This window comes from Myotis yumanensis, unplaced genomic scaffold (assembly GCF_028538775.1).
Source record: "Myotis yumanensis isolate MYYU_CA2020_CCGP unplaced genomic scaffold, mMyoYum1.0.hap1 SCAF_6, whole genome shotgun sequence".
NCBI classification, from domain to species: Eukaryota; Metazoa; Chordata; class Mammalia; order Chiroptera; family Vespertilionidae; genus Myotis; species Myotis yumanensis.
The window spans coordinates 15,307,516-15,329,223 of NW_027223757.1; the positions used below are offsets into that span (position 1 = coordinate 15,307,516).

The 21,708-nt window shown below is 37.3% G+C and overlaps 1 protein-coding gene across 4 annotated transcripts in view; it reads left to right on the forward strand.

Annotated features, from left to right (window-relative positions):
* The window catches only part of NKAIN2 (sodium/potassium transporting ATPase interacting 2), a 783,533-nt gene that overhangs the window by 88,948 nt on the left and 672,877 nt on the right, over positions 1-21,708 (forward strand). The gene's annotated exons all lie outside the window — the stretch shown is intronic.

Genomic DNA, 21,708 nt, shown 5'->3' on the forward strand with positions numbered 1-21,708 from the left:
AATTTATATCTCGGCTTTTCATGCTTCCATTGCATCCCCTGATAGTGCATGTCATCATATTATTATGTTGGACTAAGTGCTTCTTTGGGGGCACTGTGAGTTGACATGTGGAGCTCGCTGATTTGAATGGAATATTCTAAATGAGGTGTACCACTTAAGTGGCTAAGAATGTTTTCAGGGTGACCATTATATTCTGCCCTTTTCTACACCAGAATGACCTAAAACAGAAGACAACTGGGTTCATTCTCCTGAGAGTGAACCCCTTACTCAGCCCAAATTTAGGTTTCTTGGCATTCATTCCAAGTGCCAGTAGAGAGGAGAGAAGAATCAGCTGTATAGTTCATTTGCTAATGGTGACAGGAGCAGGCTGCCTCCATGTGAACAAAAGATTGAGAAGGTGTAAGGAAGGAGAAGAGGAAAAACAGGATTTTGGGATGGAGGGAAAAAATCTTAAATGCCCCAAGTAAAAAGGACTTGAAGGAAAGGCTTATTTCAGTCTACTCTTTGAAATGCTAGTTTGCACAAAGGAAAATATGGTTAAATAAAACAGTGGTTGAGTCATTAAGTTTAAAATAAAATTAAATCAGCTCATGAATGTTGGCAATGTATTAGAGGTTAGGGGGCATATGATTCACATGGCTAACCTTCATGTTTTCACCTGTTTTAAAAATAATCCTATTCTGTTTCATCTTTGAATTTTTAAATAAACCCAGGACATAGAATTAATGTTCTGGGTATTTTAGTTTCCTTTTAATTTGGGGGTTGATTCTTGCTATTTTTTCTCATTTTTAAGTCACAAAAATGACATAATGTTTATATCATATATGTATGGTTGTCATTCATCTGTACCTTTTCATTGATAAGCATTTGCCATTACTCTATTCAACCCATTTTCTAGTCCATATTTAAGGTCCCACGCTGTGGTTACAGCTGATCAATTTGGATGCTTTTGGCTTTAGATACCAGAAACCCCACCACACAATGGCTTTACCCCATAATGGCTTTAAAAATAGAGCAGTTTATTACTTTACATAAAAAGACATCCACAGGTAGAGTGCATTCTTTGGTTGACTGATTTTGGCTTGAGTATATCATGGAGATTTTTCCTCTCTTTCTGCACCGTCCTCTTTGGAGTTTCAGTGTTGTTCTCAGGCTGGTTGTAGTAATAAGACAACTCCAGGAAAAGCTAGGACAGCGTGTTCTCTATTCATAGTATTGGGGTAGATGGTAAAGTATAAAAAGAGATATCTCGTGGAACATCTTTCAAGCCCTTTTAAAGCCTTTTATTTTGTTTGATTGCATCCATCTTGGACCAAAACCAGTAGTAATAGGAAATACCGTGAGCCAAGGGGCGGACTAATCCGTATCACTATCTGGAGCTGGAATTGCAGTTGATACTTTTGTGCAGAGGTGGGGAACGTCCGGCCCTCAGGCTATCTAAGGCCTGCAAAATCATTTGGTCTGGCCAGGCCAAGGCAACTGTAACCACAGGTGTCACTCAAAATTCAATAACTCTGGGAGCTTTTTCATAGCAACAAATTTATGTTAAGTTAATTATATTAAAGGCATGATGTTATAAATATCCAAATGGCCCTTGGTAGAAAAAAGGTTCCCCACCCCCTGCTTTCCTATAATGGAATTCATTAGAAGGTGTGGGAATTCATTGTTGGGTATGTAATTGTCAGTGACCATTTTAATCACAAGTCTTATTTAAAAGACAATATAACCACTTCACACCCATTAGAATGGATGTTACTAAAACAGCAACAATAACAACAATAAAACTGGAAAATAACAAGTGTTGATAAGGATTTGGAGATATTGAAACCTTTATGCATTACTGATGGAAATGTAATGTAGTGTAGCCATGTGGAATAGTTGGCAGTTTCTCAAAATAGTTTAACATAGAATTATCATAATTCCACTCCTAGGTATATATACCTAAAAGAACTGAAAGCAGGAGTTAAACAGATACTCTTAAGCCTTGTTCATAGCAGCCATAGTTATAATAGCTAAAAGGTGGAAATAACATGTGCATTAACACAGCTGAATGGGATAAATAAAATGTCACACAATGGGTTATTATTCAACTATAAAAGGAATGAAGTTCTGATACATACTATAACATGGGTGTAACTTGAAAAAATTATGGTAAATGAGATACACCAGGCACAAAACAAATACATGATTCTACTTATGTTCTAGAATACTGGCAAATTCATGGAACAGAAAGTAGAATAAAAGTCATCAGGACTCATGGAAGGGGAAAATCGTCTAATGGGTACAGAATTTCTGTTTGGGATGATGAAAAATTCTCGAAATAGTGGTGATGGTTACATAATATTGTGAATGTGCTTAACGCCACTAATTGTACACGTATAAGTGGTTACAATCATAAATTTTCTGTTATGTATATTTGATTAAAAAAAGCTTGAGATCATGTATCGGTCACTTCAAGAGATTATGAATAACTTTTAAGAATCAACAAATTCGTTTCTTTACTGTTTTCCTTATTTCAGCACATCAAGGTGAAGAGGAACAGAATTTGGAGTATTGGTCTAATGCCATCCACCAATACTTGGCTCTAATTCCTAACGATCAGATTTCAAGCACTGGTGTTCGTTCCCCATAAGAAACTTGATTTCTTTAGCTATGTAAAGTTCTGATAAACTAAATTCAGCCATTCTTATAAAACAAAAATAGTCACCATGATAATCTTCAGTAATAAAAATAGGGCAAATTAAGCTACATTTTCCCATGAGTTTTTAATCTTAGTGTTTATTCTCAAAATTTTTAGTCAATATACCGAAAAGTTAGAAGTTGAGGTATAGAGGAAAATGCCCAATCTCTCTTTCTTACTGAATGGAATAAAGCATGAATACTAAAAAAAGTGGAAATGGCCCTAACCGGTTTGGCTCAGTGGATAGAGTGGACTGAAGGGTCCCAGGTTCGATTCCAGGTCAAGGACATGTACCTTGGTTGTGGGCACATCCCCAGTGGGGGGTGTGCAGGAGGCAGCTGATCGATGTTTCTAGCTGTCTATCCCTCTCCCTTCCTCGTTGTAAAAAAAAAACAATAAAATATATTTTTTTAAAAAGTGGAAATGAAAGCAGTTTTTTTTTTATTGGTTGTCAAGGACGCACATTTCCTTATTAAGAAGAACTCTGGTCGTCTGTATTATATGATGAGGTTTCTTCCCACAATCCAGGTGGCCTTTTAGCTATTTTGGAACAGATCTGTGGGCAAGGCCAGCTTTTCAGGACAAGCTTAACCTAATTTGCCCAACAAAACTCAGAAAACCTGAAGAGAGAAAGGTGTTCTTTCCTTTTTCACAAGGCGTAGGTCCTGCCCAGATGTGCCTAAAGTTGGGGAAAAAAATTAATAACGAGTGGCTTGTTATATTTGAACAAAGGTAGGTCAAATTGCATTATATATAACTTGCCGCAAGATACATGTGAGTAAGCGATGACCTTTAACACATGGACCCCATCTACTAAGAGACTATGATTCATTGACTGTTAGGCTTTCCCAAATCAGATTAACTCTTACTCCTTCCTTGGGGAGGAACATGCTCCTTTCTACTTTCATGGAAACAAGTCTAGATTTTCATCTAACAGATAAAACTTGCTCTTTGGTGGGGTCACAGAGACTCGCATGTGCAGACCTTCCAAGTGTGTCTGGTTAGTGGGTTCTCCTTTTCAGTCTTAATTCTCATACAGCATATCCTTAGAGGGTTCCAGATGTCCCTTCAATTTGACGTTGAATGAACTCAGACTTTTAATATTGTTTCTAAAAAAAAGTTAGAGGTAATAAACAGAAGGAACAACAACGAACATGAATTTTGATTCTTTATATTGAAATAGGGAATTCTTACCTGCCTCTCTTTCAAACAAATTGTGTGCAAAAAATTCTAGCCCTTATAGCTCTTTCATTGAACCTTATCAATATAAATCAATAACTTCTCCTAAAAGTTCTCTCAGCTCAGACTTTTTTTTTCTTGTTGTATTGAAAAATCAAAGAAATGTATATTATAAAATCTTTGAGCTGTAAGAGCTGGCGCATATCTGGGTGATCCACTCATTTTAAAGGATTAGGCAACTGGTGCCTTCAGCTTGTAAGTGACTGTAAGCTCAGTGTGATGTGGCTGCTCAGTGGAAGGGCAATGTCTGGAATGTGGGTTATTTCTCCCTTATAATTAGGATTTATTCAAATATTCAAACAAAAGGCTATCCTGAGAACCTTAGAAATATAGAGCTATAACATATTAAGATGTTGGGGAGGTCATCAAAGAACTGTGGCCACAGCTGTCCTGTTAGCTAAACTAGGGCAATTAGAGCTTCCCAACCCTTCCCTGTCCTTGAAATGTGCATCCTGCTTGCCTTCCCCATTCCCGGAGGCTACCCTAAGGACACAGCCTTGAGACAGAAATCTGGTGTGGAGACTACATGCATGGTATATGTGGCTGAACCCCGTAAGGCCTCTATTTAAACTTTTAAGACTTGGTGGGAGGGTGCAAACATCTCCTTGTTTTTGGCCACCCACGACAAGCCTCATAAGTAAGTTCCCTTGTTTATTAAAACTGCCACCTACCAATATGGACTGATCTACCTTTTTCTTAGGTCTTTCCCTGCTCTCAGTGTATGGCACTGATTTCAGATTATACACACGAAGCTTCTGAAGAAGTTGCAAACTAACATAAGACCCTTTCCGACCCTTGGGTCCTCATGCCAGTATCTTCTCTATAAGACTCTGGCAGGGATTATCCCAGAGAAAGGATGTCCACTTACCGTTCTCAATTCAGAGAAGGCCTGCAATCTCAAATTGAGATGTTTCCCCTAATTTCCTCTGGGTAGCAGAAGGATATCGCCTGATGTTTGTAGGTTGAAAGTGTTAATATGTTAATATATAAAATAGATTTATATTTAGAAACATGTGTTTGGGCATTTTTCCCGTGTTTGATGTCCCAGGTATCTAAACAAAATGGGCATTGCTCGAGTCTCTCTGGAGCCTTCCGCTGTCCTGTCCTTGGCTGTTGGCCACACCACCTGCATGGCCAGGCTCATGTTGCTCATGATGGGGGCGAAGGGAACCAAGTTCAGTCCTGTGATAGCTCTCACTGTCAGAATTTCCAGCTGTTTGGACCCTAGCCTTCTGAACCATAACATGCTTTCAGAGTTTTCAGGACTCTGTAATAACTGAAGAAAATCTAGACACCATTACCTTGGCAGCGAAAGGGGAAAACAACAACTTGAAATGGCAGGGAAGAGCCCAGGTTGTGAAGATTAGGGAAGGTTTTACAGATTGGCTGTCAATGTTTTTAAAGGATTTAAGGGAAGGGATGAGACAGAAGATACCAAGAACAGAAAAGCAGAGGAGAAAAAAGGATGAGAGTACCTGAGGTAGAGCAAGAGAGTAGAAAGGGAACCAGTGAGAGGGACAGCAAAGAGTGGGCTTTCTGAGCAAAGAAAACCCAGAACTCCAGGAAATGAGGCGTTTGTACTCCAGGGTTCTGTACAGGAGTAGCATGTCTCTACAATTTGACATGTGGATGGGGGAGAGGAGCAGGGAATGGATGAAGAGAAGCTCCGGAAATTGATCTCTAAGTTGAATCCAAGCTTATGGCAACCATCGCAATACAGCACGTTAGACAAGATGAACTTGACTGAGGCATTGTAAGTTGTGTTTTAATACCACTGTGATGTATCAGTCAGGCTAAACTGATTGGAAGAAAAAAATAACTTCTTATGTTACCTCAGGACAAGAAAAGGCAGTGTTTTTTTTTTTTTAAAGAAAAATGCAGAGTGGATGTGGAGCTTCAAAAGCCCTTGGGGCTTGGGTTATCTTTGCAGATTAAAGTGAGCTTCTCTTCTGATTGCTTCTCTCTCTCTCTCTCTCTCTCTCTCTCTCTCTCTCTCTCTGTAGTTCTGAGCTCTGCTTCGCTCTGCACATTTGATCCATTCTCTGTTCGCTGCCTTGTCCTCTCTGTATTTTTCTGGTTCCTTCACACTTTCAATTATATGTGGCATTGTTTCTCCACCACCTGGCATGGTTTCTTGGTGTTTCCCTTTATACATTTTTAAAACAAAAGCTCTCAATGGCGTAGCTCACTCTTTCTGACTTGCCAGTGGGCTGTCATATGCTAGAGTATAAATCAGCTGTCCACGCATCTGGTGCTGTTTCTTGGGTCACTCACGTGGGGGCAAGGGCAGGAGCAGGGTCAGGGTGGGGTCACAGTTCTATGAAATGTGGATGCTTAGGCAAAAGAGACTGGGATTGGGATGTAAAGTTAGCCAGGAGAGATCCTTTGGCATCTCTAGTGCAGGCTTAAGCTCTAGTCTAAAGCATTGCAAGGTAATGGGCGCAAATGTAGTAAACAGAGCTGTGTTGTACTATTGTAGAGTGCAGTGTGGTACAACACAGATTCCAGACTTCATTTATAAAAGACAAGGCCAGACGCATACGAAAGTTATGTTAGCTGTAAAAGAACAACAAACGTTGGACTTGAGAGGTTGATGAATCACTGTAACATTTGTTCATCTCCCGTCTATGATATCAAATCTTAGAAAGGCAGCTGTTCACATTTCTTTGGATGCCTGGTAAATCACCTTACGCTCCTGCAGATTCAATATCATGCATATGACAGAATGAGGCAAGTCAACTGTGTGTTACATGAGTGGCTCATTTTGCCTGATGTTCTATTGCATTTGCAGCTGCATCTGCATACCAGACACGTAACATTAACTGATGTTCGGGGTAATGATAACCCCAAGTCATTAAGGAAATGTTGTTTTATGTCTGGTGCAGTGCACTTGAGAAGCAAAGAGATACAATGGAGAAAAACCTACCAGTTACTGAATACCTGCTGAGGTGCAGACAAGGAGAGATGAGGTGTTTATGCTGTTTCCCTGAAGCAACAGAACCCTGTGAGGCAGGTACAGTTACACTCACTTTACAAGTGACAGAACAGGTTCAGGCAGGTTAAGTAAATTGTCAAGTCAGGTCAGGAATCCGGATCCATCTTACTCCAGATGTGTGCTCTCCCCCTACAACACAAAGTTGTTCAGTTATTTTCTTAAGAAATTTTTAAGTTGGAATTTACATGCCTTATTCTTAGAGTCAGTTAATCGATGCCTCAGACCCGAAATATCCACAAGGAAGGAGAGAACTAACATCTGGGTACATGACAAAGCATGAAGGTTTGTTATCTTGTGAGCTATGTATTATTCCCAAGTTATGAGTTGAAGAAATTGAAGTTCATTGAGGCAAAGTGACTTGCCCAAGGTGACACACTTAGAAAGCTGTGGCTTTAGTCACCTTTGAGGGCTTCTCTTTCTCAATCCACTGGTTAATTGTCAATTTTCTCAAGTGAGTTCTGACCTCAGTCCTTTTTTCTTCTCATTCAATATACTTTTTAAAGGCAGTCTTAGTTGCGCTAAGTCCAAAATTAACTTTAGACCTCACCTCTCTCTCAGGTTCCCTGCCTAATTTAAATACTTTCTTCATATCTGATGGATGCTCAAACTAAAAACATGGACTTTGTTATTTTTGTTAGTTTCCAAATGTGCCTTGCACTTTACATTCCTTGTCTCAGTGAATAGCATCAGTGTACCAAGTGAAAATATATGCAGTATCCTGCTTGTGTCAATAAATGCTGAACAATTACCTTCTGGTATATTTGATATTCACCTTTCTATCTCCATGCAATTTCTCTAGGTTAGGGCAATCCTACATGGTCGCACTAGCTTTATTATCTGTCTTTCTTAGTACCATTAGAGTGATTGCCCAATTGAATAATTTTGATTATGTCACTTTCTTATTCACAGTTCCTCAGTGGCTCCTCAAAGCTCAAAAGATAGCATCCGTACTTCTTGGCTTAGTACACATAACCCTTCATTATCTGGATGTTTGCCTTTCTAATCTTACCACCTGCCACTCACTCCAACCTTCATGATGGTATAGTAATTTAAAGATACGTACGGTTCCCCAGACATAACAAATGTTGTTGCAGTTTTATAACTTCTGATGTTCCCTTCACTTGCTGGTTCACCTATTTGTCAAGTTTTATCTCAAATGCCATTTGATCTCTAAGCCATTCCGTTATATTTCAGGGCTGATACTACTCTTTATTATACTTCCAGCATAGCAGATGTCTTAAGATGCCATAATTACACGCGGACCTTTGCTCTCTCGGCTGATGGGGCAGGTACTGGAGTGGCCATACTGCTGTTTGTGGCAGGCGTCTTTTAGGATTGATCGGTATTTGTTCTGATTAACTGGTGCTCATGCAAGACAGTTGTTAAATATTTTGGATATCTCCTCCAGCTTTCTATCAAGCAGTGTGTGGCATAAAGAGGGTGATCACAATGTCTGTTGATTCTTGAATTATGAATGACTGGGTGCTTGAGTAATGGCTGGCTCCAGAGTCCCATCTCACCCTCTTTCTCTTAGTCAGGCAGTGGTTCTCAACCTTCTGGCCCTTTAAATACAGTTCCTCATGTTGTGACCCAACCATAAAATTATTTTCGTTGCTACTTCATAACTGTAATGTTGCTACTGTTATGAATCGTAATGTAAATATCTGATATGCAGGATGGTCTTAGGCGACCCCTGTGAAAGGGTCATTCGACCGCCAAAGGGGTCGCGACCCACAGGTTGAGAACCGCTGTCTTAGTGCCTCTGGCTGTCCTGTACTGAACCAGACGAGTCCCTCTCACATATCCGCCTTAGTTAGTTCTGTGCTTTAGCAAAGCAAGTGATTAATGTATTTTATGATGAGCTTTCACTTATTTGAAGAAAGTTTGCATGTCTCCTTGAGGCTTCCTTCTTAAACTAACATACTCACTTCACTCAGTTATTTCTCTTAATAGTTTTAAGACCTCACACACTCTCTATAGATTCTGTTTTCATCATCAATATTTCTACCTACAGAATGGAAATGAGAACTAAGAATAATGAATCATAGCAGGATATCACAACCATATCACATTGAACTCGTGATCACTTTTAAAGCCAAGAGTTTTATTTTCTTTTTTTCTGTCTGGGCTGCTATCAGTCAGACTATTCTGCTCCTATACTTGTACAATCCATCCTTAGAATCTAAACACAATCTTTAATTGTGTCCCTGCCCATTTAAAAATAATAAGTTTATTCGTCTGCTTATCTCATCCTGCATACCCCTGTGCTCTCCATCCTGGTTTGGTATTATCTGCAGTGTGACTTCTATATGTTTCTTACAAATCACTGATGGAAGTACAGTAACAGCAAAGTAAATCACAAAGCTCTGTTACACCACTTTTTCTCCAACTTCAGGTCCACTTGATAATGAACATTGTCTGGGTACAAAATGTTTAGGTATAGCTTGCTGATTCTTAGAGTGGTTTTAAAATTTTCCCCTACTTTCTTCTCTATCTGGCCCATAATATATAATTAGAGACTTAAAGGCTTTATTTAGATTAATGAACACCAGGTCTGAAAGTTTACTTAATCTATCAATTACCTATTTTTATTGGAAAAGCATCATCATCATCATCACCCATCTTTTTAAATCAATTTATTTATGTAAAGCCCACTCTTCGTTATTAGCTGGACCCCAATCCTGCATTTCAGAGTAGTTTTTATTTATTTATTTTTGGTTAATCCTCACCTGAGGATATTTTTTTCTTTTGATTATTAGAGAGAGTAGAAGGAAGGGGGAGAGACAGAGAGAGAGAAACGTTGATGTGAGAGAGACACGTCAACAGTTTGCCTCCTACACACACCTGGACCAGGGCCAGGGATCCAGCCTGCAAACAAGGTACCTGCCCTTGACTGGAATCAAACCTGGGGCCCTGCAGTCCGCAGGCTGACTCTCTATCCACTGAGCAAAACAGGCTAGGGGGAGAGTGATTTTTAATTTAGATTAAACTCCCATCCCATGACTTGGATGGTGCAAGTTCTCTCCAGGCACTCTCCTAAGTCTCTAAAGACTTCACTCATCTGGCCTCTTTTGCCGGTGTCTCATCTCAGCTGCCTTAGAAACTCAGATGCAAACTAATTTTAATAGGGAATGTTGTCTTTATTCTGAGATTTCTGTCATTGCCACAAATAATATTCCTTATGGGCCAGAAGTAAATGTAGTAGACATGTCCCTTCCTGCTGCCACTACGCATCAGTCATTTTTCTGCAAAGAAAGTGAAAATTTATTGAATGGGAAACTGAAACATCACACAATTCTCTTTCTGTAGTGTGGGTGTATTTCAAGTATTTGAATGGAGACTTTTGTTCATTCTCATTTGATGAACAATGAACTGTTATTATAACTGGTCTAAAGCAAGAGTTCCCAAGATACAACTGATAATTTTACAGAATTGAGAAAAAGAGGATAAATTGCTCTCTACTTGGTCACAATCCTTTCTTTACCTTGAGACTTGAAGAACTTTAAATAAGGAGGCTGACACTGGTTTCCTTGGTATGGTCTTAGTTATATTAAGTAACTTTTATTTTAGTGGGCTGTTAGGCAAGTATTAGGAAAATAAAACTGTATAGAATAGTCTTTGTCTTTGTAGAAGCATAGCCTAACATTTATGGTCTGGATATTTAAAAGGGTAGTGGGTAATTTAAATACTAGAAACAATTTATTGCATTTAGTAAAGATACTACTGATATATGCAGGTGGAAACATATAACTGCATTAAGGAACCTTACTGGGGACTAGATGGATTTGCCATTGGACATGAGTGGCTCTTAGGAATAGAAGTTTTTGTGTTTACACTGCCTCTGTGCATCAGAAGATGGTCTTACCCAACAAAACCAAAATGAGAAAGCCATTGAAAATGTTTCAATTTATTTTGCTCTAAGACAAGAATTCCTTCATCAGGTATGAGCTAGATAATTCAACTACTTCAATATGTACATTGTTGATAATAATATGTCGCATTATTATTTTTATATAAAATGGCATTCTAGATAGTATGATGTCCCTAATATGATACTGAAACAGCATTATTTCCAGTCATGTAATTAATCGTCATTAAACATAATTACAAAAATCTTGGTGATCAGTAAGTTTTTAGTGCCATTATGAATCTTATCATTGCAGAATTGATTTAACAACCCTGTTAGTGGATAATACATTCCCAAAAGAGATTTAAAGAAGGATCGATTTATTTAATGGGGTTATATCTGCTTCATATGCATTCTTCTGTGGTATTCAGAAAACAGCTGTCAGATAAATTATAAAAATACATTATAAACAAAACCAACTCATCTTTTCATTTGATTTTAATCTAGCTTCATCTAGGCAGCATAATGCTCTTCATTTATAGTAGGGTAAATAATACGTGTGCAGTTGCTTAGCCATTCACCACAAGTTAAAAATACACAGAGCTTTCATCTATTACTAGTATAATCTAATGTCCAAAGTGGCAGATTATTGGTAGGAGCTATTGAAGATTTACTGATAATTAGTCATACTGCATTGTTCAAGTTTAATTTGAAGAAACAAAGGATGAGGCTTGATTACTGGTAATAATGGCAATGACTTATGGGAAATTGCAACTGAAAAAATTATTGATTGATAGTGACTGAAAGTCATTATCTTCTGGTGGCTGTTGGAACAGCTAATGCGAAACAATGCAACTGATGTTGGTCATGAAACCCTTGCCATATTAGCTCTTTCCTAATTGTTGCTTCTATTCCTTGCAGCTGAAAATGGAAATTAGATGGAAAAGTCATGACTCTATATTTATTATTTATTTATTTATTTATTTATTTATTTATTTACTTGTGTGTGTGTGTTTTGCTAATGGAAAAAGTACTTTTCGGTTTTCAATGCCTGACAAAATAAGGGGAACCGATTTTATTTAGTTACATGAATACTAAATATTAAATGGTGAAGAATATCAAGGTTCCTCAGTCTCACGATGTGCTTTGTAATATTCAACGGGCTCTTCTGATGTTGAAAGTGGCCCATGATATTGCTATCTATCATGTAAAAGGGGAGAAAGTTGACTCTGTCAGCTATTAATATCACTTATTTTTCTTTCAAACTTAGCCCTCTCTCACTTTATAGCAATTGGTTGGATTTCTCTTGAATTTTATATTGCTAACTATGAGCTGTCAGGAATATAGGTTTCAGGACTGGATTTATAGAATAGACCCAATTATCTTGACATATCAGATATTGGAAATTTGTACAGGCTATAATCAAAGTGTAGTAATATCATTTATCTGATTTTACACATGGTTAATAAACACTTGTATTAATGTGATAAAAAGTCATACCTTGAAAATTGTCACCTGATTATTTTTATCTTTAAACTATACAAAGCAATTCCAATTTATTATATGGAATTTTCTATAAAGACAACAAGAAACAATCAATTACATATATCTGATTTAGGAACGGCATGTTGGCAACTTTTGTTTTCTGATAGATTTGATATATAATGAAAGTTTATCAAAATGTCAAACAGTTACCAAGATGCAATGGCAGGTTACCTTTGTGTTTCTGTCATCTTCAAATGCTTATGATCTGCCTGTTTTGTGCACAGAACTTGACTTACATCATACGTACATTACATACAGTAGACTTACCTGATAGGTCCAGTTGGCTGTTCTTCAGGTTACTCTCCTCACACCCTTGCAATGTTCAGCTTTTCTTTAATGATTCTTGTAAATCACAACTACATCTTAAATATGACACTGGGTATTTTTCTACTGATATGGGAGTGTATGGGGGAAGTGTCTGTAATTGAGTAGTTAATAGGCTTTTCACTCAGTGAACATGTCCATGGATCTGATATGCATTTACTTTCACATATCAGAAATGTTGGTACAGGCTAACTGGTTTGGCCTGTTTTGGGGGTATGTTCTGTAAATATTAATCCATCAGAGCTCAAATGGCCAGTGATTATATTTTTCAGAAATCAATATCTCTGAAATTAATCATATTATTTGTATATTTACAAGTAATTACTGAAGGGACCAATTCCTATTTTATAATCTTTAAAAAACTAGAAAATGGAAAAAATGTTAGGGAAATTAATTCATTCTTTTTATGAGAAATGTTTGGGTTCCTGTCAAGAATGTGAAGGGTGTGAAAATGTGTCCTACTTTCCGGCCAGTATTTAGTCTGCAAGTTTCATGGCGGATTCTGGAAAGTGACACGATACTCTTGGATCAGAGACAAAGACTGTATTACTCACGGCACAGCTAGTGGCATGACTTTTCTATCCCTCCATGTGCTTTAGGGACGACATGGAGAGGACTGGGAGGGGACCGTTTACAGTACATGGTGGGTTGTTGTCACAGCCGAGGAGCCTTGTGTTTAGAGAACCTGAATCTTTTATAATGGTCAGCAACAAACCTGCCTGACCTTTGTTCTAGAAAGAGCCATTATCCTGAGTTTACAGGACAGTAAACAAATCTGCCCCTAGTTCCCATGGGAAACACAATCTTCCAAAGCAGTTTACTCTTGGGCAATTAATATTCTCTGCTGTCAGTATGTTAAAAAATAGAAGAGACCCATGGAGATCTAGCTCCTAATGCATCTCCTATGCACCAGAGATGGTGCTAACCTAAGGTAAGATGAGAGCGTGCATATGGTATATATTTCTGATTCAGATAAAATACAGGGAATATATATAGATTAAAGTGAGCTAGTTTTACCAATAAATTTTTCTAAATAGTGTGTTTACTAGTAGGACAAGAACATCTTTAACTCCAAATTGAATTCATATACACTGTCATACATCAAATTGAATGCTATCAATCTTTGATTATGTATTTGAATATATATTTTCATCTCATATTGTTATTTTAACATGTATGTCTCATTTATTACAAATTAAGGTTGGTTTTGGAATTGTGTCCTGTCTTTTAAAATGATATAACTTTTTAAAAAATTACCTGCTACACAGGGTTTAGATTTTCTTTTAACAGTCCATGTTAAAACTAAGTACTGAAATTGACAACCCATTATGAGAAAGAATCAGTCTAAACTATTTCTTCAATTATATAGTAATAATTATATCTGCATAAAATTTCCCTTGATCTCATTTATTTTCAGATTACTTTAAAAATTGTTTGGCCTTCTATACCTTTGTATAACCTTTCATTGGCTTTGGTAAATTATATTTTAGTGAAATTATTCACCTTAATTATCACCAATTTCTAAGCTCAAGTTAAAAAGCTTAGCTTCACTGAAAATATCTCCATTACCACATTCTTTTAACCTCATCAGACTTTTATCACCTCCCATAGTAACTGTCTTTGTTAAATGAGGTTTCATGCAAATTTGATACATGCCCTTTGGTAGGTTATTATTTAAATTTTTATCTGATAATAAGGTTTTGTATCAAAGTACTTTATAATAATTTCTCATTTACTTAAAATTACCGAATATAGTATTCAGGTTAAATAAGCTGAAAATTATTAACACATATATAGCACAACATTTACTAGTATAGTATAACTAATTTTTAAGGCTACAAAGCCAAGTATGTCTTAAACTAAGGTTATGATTTTTATTTTTCTCTTCCATTTCATCTGTTCTTTTATTAGGAACTAGAGGACTGGTGCACGAATTCATGCACCAATGGGGTCCCTTGGCCTGGCCTGCAGGATCGGGCCAAAACCAGATCTCTGACATTCCCCGAGGTGTCCCAGATTGTGAGAGGGCACAGGCCAGGCTGAGGGACCCCACCAGTGCACGATTGGAATCAGAGAGGGATGCAGGAGGCTGGCTAGCTGGGGTGGGACTGTGGGAGGGCTCCAGATCATGTCTTTCCCATCTTGCTTAGTCCCAATCGGCCAGACACCAGCAGCAAGCTAACCTTCTGGTTGGAGCATCTGCCCCCTGGTGGTCAGTGCACATCATAGCGAGCGGTTGAGCAGCCTTAGCATATCATTAGCATATTACACTTTGATTGGTTGAATGGCCGACCAGACGACGGGATCCTTAGTATATTAGGCTTTAATTATATAGGATGCTCATGATTTCTAAATAGTCTTGCTTGGCTGTGGTGGCTCAGTGGATTGAGCTTCATCCCATGGACCAAGGATCTGGGGGTTCCATTCCCAGTCTGGATACAAGGCTTGATCCCCAGTAGGAGGTGTGCAGGAAGCAGCCAATCAATAAGTCTCTCTCATCATTGATGTTTCTATCTCCCTCCCTCTCCCTCCCTCTCTGAAATGAATAAAAACGTATGTATTTAATAAACAAGTAAATAAATAAAAATTTGACCACATCTTTATTCAACCCAATATTTCATTTTCTGTTTGCTCTTTTCTCCTATTAGTATGGTTCCCATCATGTTTTACTTTTAAAAGCCTGAATACAACATTCATAGGAAGAAATACTAGTTACTTCTATTTTATATGTATTAGCATTTCAAATGTATAGGAATTTTAGTGAGGTGTTTTCCTATATATATTTTAGGGTAGATTTGCTGCAAATATTTAAAATTAATGAAAATGTATAATGTCATAGAACTAGAGGAGACCTAAGCAATGGTCTAGCCCCATGGTCAGCAAACCACAGCTCGCGAGCCACATGCGGCTCTTTGGCCCCTTGAATGTGGCTCTTCCACAAAATACCACATGGGGGCGCGCACGTACAGTGTGATTGAAACTTCGTAGCCCATGCATAGAAGTGGGTATTTTGTGGAAGAGCCGGTATTTTGTGGAAGAGCCACGCTCAAGGGGCCAAAGAGCCGCATGTGGCTCGAGAGCCACGGTTTGCTGAGCTGCAGTTTGCCGACCACTGGTCTAGCCCAATATCTTCATTTTACAAGTGATCAAATTGGAGCTTAGGTAAATTAATAGATTATTGGTTTTCCAGATTATGATTTAAAGAGCTGAGACTAGATCTCTTCCATTTGTCAGTTCATTGCTTGCATAACCTTATTATCCTGGACCTAATGTGATGTTCACTATAAGATGCACCATCATTTCACATATCACTAAGAAAGAAAAAAAAAATGCCTGCAATAAAATTATGACAATTTCATTAATGGTACTCCTGCCCAACCTATGAATCCATCACATCTGGCCCACACTGCTTAGAAACATTTTATCATCTATTCTGAAGGATTGGGCACATTTATCTTTTCTTAAACTTCACTGAATGGCATGTGAGACAATTTTGCTTGCACAAATATCAGTAACAAAATATAATAGCTTCATATAATTATGGATATGTTTCTTGTGTTTCATAGAGCATGTGTTTGTTGCTTTGCAGAAAATCAGAAATTGTAGTCAACCTCCGATGAAGAATATTTTACTAAGGCCAAATTTATGCCCTGTCATTTGTTGCCATGCATTTCAGGATAAACAATAAATTTGTTTCAGTGATGAATCACGATGGGAACATTTTGAAGATATTTGAAACAGCAGTTCAATGAAACATGTATGGTACCAACATTGCACCTGGCTCAGTCAGGAGAAGACAGTTTGCTCTGCACAAGAGCAGGTAATAGCAACCACGTAATGACTGTCTCTTGTGTTTGTCTTCCCAGCATGAAAAGACAATATCAATTGTAAGAGGCACCTTGATTTCAGAGATGTTAAAATGTAAAATAATAGTAATAATAATAAAGTCTGTCTCAGAATTGGTGAAATTTGATACCTCCTGAAGATTTGCTAGAAGATTGCTTCTTGAATATTAGTTTTGAAGAATCCTATGATTATTTACCTATAAGAGCTTTTTATCTCATTGCTATATCCAAAAATCTATGACTTTTTCCCCCAGGATAGCCCATTATATTTTTACTAGAGGCCTGGTGCATGAAATTCATGCACAGGTGGGGTCCCAAGGCCTGGCCAGCGATCAGGGCCGATCGGGGCCTTCCGGCTGCTGGCCGGGGCCTTGCTTTCCCCAGCTGCCAGCTGCCAGCTGCCAGCTGCCAGCTGCCAGCTAGGGCCTTCTTTCATTCTGCACCGCCCCTTGGTAGTCAGTGCACATCATAGGGAGCAGTTGAACTCCCAAGGGGAGAATTTGCATATTAGCTTTTTATTATATAGGATACTTGGCCAAATCTAATAGGTTGCTTAGTAAATTCTCCTTATACACGTCCAAAGTTCTAACTTTTGTTTGGCAGGATGTTCTTATTTTCGAAAACTTATTTACATGTAGTGAATGCCATGAGTAACTACATTTTTAAAATTGAGAGTGTTTTGTTCTTCATTATTCTTTGAAATGGAAATATATTTCAAGTGAACATGATTTCAAAATCATTAAAATACTCAAAGCATTTCCCGGTTATATACTGTATATCTGAATCATGTTATTGAATAGTCAGTAATAAAGAGTTTGATTAATGTTTTTATTTTAATACCTTGGTTTGGAATATATTGAGTCTATATAGAAGACAGGAGTTTAATTTTAAGTAAGTTTTCAGACTGTTTCTAGCTCACCAAGTCATAATTACTATTTTGACAGTTATGTCTCATAGACATTTCTTTTAATTGCATATGTTAGCAATTCGTTTTGGCATGACAGTCAATGCCATTGTTGTGTTGCTGAATTATGCTTACAGAAACTATGTCAGAAATTCAACATGTGGAGAACAGTAATTAACCTGACTCATCAATTAGCTTTTGTGAATACAGATGTCCTATGAATACACTCTAGTGTTTTTTTTTCTTTTTAATTTAAGTAAAATCTCACTAATCCTAACTCTCTCTTCTCACCCCCTATTTCTAAGCCATCACTAAGTCTTCTTGATTTCTTTCCTAATTATGTTTTGGGCCTGCTCTCTTTTATTTCTATCCTCATTACCTTCATATATCTTAACATTAGCTCTCATCTGAGTTCTGCTTGTAACTACTGTCTCCACACACCCACTCTTGGCCTTTCCAATTCATTCTACACCTTGAAAAGAGAAATATTTATAAGACAGATTTTGCAACTTTCTATAAAGTTGTTTAAGACACAAATTCTTTTAGTACATTTAATGAAGGCAAGTGAGCTTGAATTTCATCCCATTTCCCATTAGCATAAATATAATATACTCGCAAAATCCATGTGTGCCTTAGGTTGTGATGATAATGCTTATATTCTCTGTAGGCTAATAAAATGATTTTGAAGTAGATATAAAGCATATATCCTAAGAAAACATTTCTGAAATTTGAGCTTGAAATTACAAATCATTCATAGAATGTGTGCTTTTAGGCAAAAACTCTCCATTTGAATTCTGTATAAAAGTTTAGAGTAAAACTAAGCAATTGAAATTCCTCAGTATTTGCATTTATGTCATAACAATATATAACCACACATGAAAGCCAGTCCTAACCTAAATGTTCAATTTGGCACATTTCAAGTCTGTGAGAGACTCCTCGTGAGTCTATTTCCCTTCCCACTTGTATTTTCTTTTTCTATATCCCATCACGTGTCACCTCCCTATCACTGTTCATCAAAGCTGGCCCTCAGGAAAGGAGCAGAGAGGTGAGTTCATTATGAGTGTTAATAACTGATAAGGCTGAACACATTGCAGGAGCAGTTCATTATATTTTATTAATGTGAATCCTTGATTCCAAGTGGATGAAATTCTCTTTTTAAAATTTCATTCACCAGCAATGACTGGGAAAGGTAAAGCTGCAGTAACTTCCTGGAGCCAGTTCGTACCAGCTCACAAAAAAATTCTTTGTTAAATTTTTAGGAATCTCTGTGAGCTGGTTGTTAATACAGCTCTTATAAAAATTAAATTATATGAACTAACAAGTAAATGAATCTTATTTTTTCTTTCTTATTATTAAATTTATTGGGTTGATATTGGTTAATAAGATTTTACGGTTTCTGCTCTAGCCAGTTTGGCTCAGTGGATAGAGCGTCAGCCTGCAGACCAAAGGGTCCTCGGTTTCATTACAGTCAAAGGCACATACCTTGGTTGCAGGCTCTTCCCCGGCCTGGGCCCTGGTCACTGTACTTGCAGGAGGCAACTAGTTGATGTATTTCTCTCACATCGATGTTTTTCTCTGTCTTTCCCTCTCTCTTCCACTCTCTCTAAACTCAATGGAAAAATATCCTCTGGTGAGGATTAACAATACCAACCAAAAAGATTATATGGTTTCTAAGTGTACATTTCCATGATACATGATCTTCATATTGTATTGTGAGCCCAAAGTCAAATGATCTTCCATCACCATATATTTGATCCCCTTTAGCTTTTCCTACCGCTCCACCCCCTTTCCCTCTGCTAACTCTCCATACTGTTGTCTATGTCTGTGAGTTTTTTGTTTTTCTTGTTTATTTGTTGTTTTCAGTTTTATATCCCAACTATGAGTGAAATCATATGGTTCTTAACTTTTCTGTCTGACTTATTTCTTAGCATGCTGTTCTCAAGGTCCATCCATGTTGTTGCAAATCACAGTATTTCATCTTTTCTTATGGCTGAGCAGTATTCCATTATGTACATGTACCACATCTTCTTTATACAATCTATAGAAGGACACTTAGGTTGTTTCCAAGTCTTAAACACTGTAAATAATGCTGCAGGGGTGCATATGTCTTTGTGAATAAATGTTTTGAAAAATTTGGGATAGATACCCAGAAAAGGGGTCATTAAAAACAGAGATTCTACTGGAAGCTTTTTATGTGCTAATGATAATACTACCTTTTAAAATTATCTATGCTCTTAAGGATAGATTCTCTATTGGGTCAGTGGGTTCTGTAACTGCATGTTGTTTTTCCCCAACTTTGGCAAGTGACACTATATTAGTAGCTTGAAATTGGCCATGATAAATGTATTTACACTATAGAAATTAACAAATACTCCAAATCAGAATTTGTTTTCTTGTTTTGCTAATTATCTAGAGTTAAGAAAGTCCTGGAGAAAATGTAAATAATACAGATTAAACTAAAAGATGTGCTATAGGTGAAGGTTTCACATTATTTAATAGCACAGACATTGAGAAAATATTCTTTTTGTGTTTATGATCTATCATTCAATCCAGCAAAGAAATCACTTATGTCATTTTGACACAAATTTTCTTCATTTCACTTTCTTAGTATTCATTCAAATAAGGGAAAATATTAACCCACATTCTTGATGAAAATGCCCTGTATGTCCATTGCAATCATAGGTTGGATATTGTCATGGTTAATTTCATTTGTTAAATAGGCTAGACCATGGTACCCAGATATTTGGTCAAATATTATTCTAAGTATTTCTGTGTAGTTATTCTTTAGATCAAATTAACATTTAAATCAGTATATTTTGACTAAAGCAGATTGCCCTTCATATTGTGAGGGGAAGCACATCCAATCAGATGAAGATCCTACTATAAAAAGACTGACCTTTCGCCCTAACCTGTTTGGCTCAGTGGATAGAGCATTGGCCTGCAGACTGCAGGGTCCCAGGTTCGATTCCAGTCAAGGTCATGTACCTTGGTTGTGGGCACATCTCAGTAGGGAGTGTGCAGGAGGCAGCTGATCGATGTTTCTCTCTCATCGATGTTTCTAACTTTCTATCCCTCTCCCTTCCTCTCTGTAAAAATTCTCTGTCTTACCTCAGCCAATAAAATATATTTATATATTAAAAAAAAAGACTGACCTTTCGAAAGAAGAAGGAAACTGTGTGCAGACTGAGTTGAGCCTGCAGCCTCCATTCTTCCCTGGATTTCCAGCCTGCTGGCCTACCTTGCAGATTTTAAATTTGCCAGCTAGCACAACTGTGTGAGCCAATTACTTAAATCAATTAATCTCTCTCTCTCTCTCTCTCTCTCTCTCTCTCCCTCTCTCCCTTTCTCTCTCTCTCTCTTTCACACACACACACACACACACACACACACACACACATAACTCATGTATATATCTTATATTTCTTTCATAGGCACACACACACACACACACACACCCCTATACATACATTCATCAGTTCCATTTTTCTGGAGAACCCTGACATATGTAATTATTTTTCTTTCTCAGGGATACAGATGTTAAATATTCTAAAGTAAAATATATGTGAGTTCTATTAATCAGATTATGTGTGTATGTGAGACTTACTAAAAATTTAGAGTTCCTTAACTTTTGGTTTTCCCCAATATTTATCAAACATATTTAATATAGGGAAAGAAAAGCCATTCTTAACCATTATTAACATTAATTGAAAGACAGATATGAGATTTGTGTTTTCTAGATGCGGCACAGCTAATATTAACTGTATTGTCTCTTTTAATGCGAAACTGCAAAAGAAATTAACTATGGTTTAATAAGTATAATATTTTCACAGACAATGCTGTTGGGATGGATCACTCTTGCAAAGACAAAGTTCATGTGTGAATATCTGCAGGTGTTCCATTTTTAAAGCCTCCAAAAACACTTAAACATAGAAACCTACATGGCACTCTAGCCCCTGAAGAAAGATATAGTTTGAGTGGATTCCAGAGTTGTTTGAAATATGCAGTTTCATAATGCCTCAGAATTTCACATTCAAGATTTAATAATCTCTCACCTGCCAAATCATCAAATGCCCTTTCATAACAAGATACTGCAGTACCATTCATTTCAATGGCAGTCACAGGATAACATGGTCTCAAGCCATTGATATTGATAAAGAACCCGCAGAGCATTGGCGGGTTGGAGAAAGAAAAAATCCAGCCTGGATCTAATATGCTTTTGCTTCTTCAAATGGCAGGAGAATATTAACTTTTATTTATTCGGTTATACATTTCCCCCCAATATGTAGCGTTACAAAATGTGGAAAATAAAGAGAATAGGTTTTCAAAGTA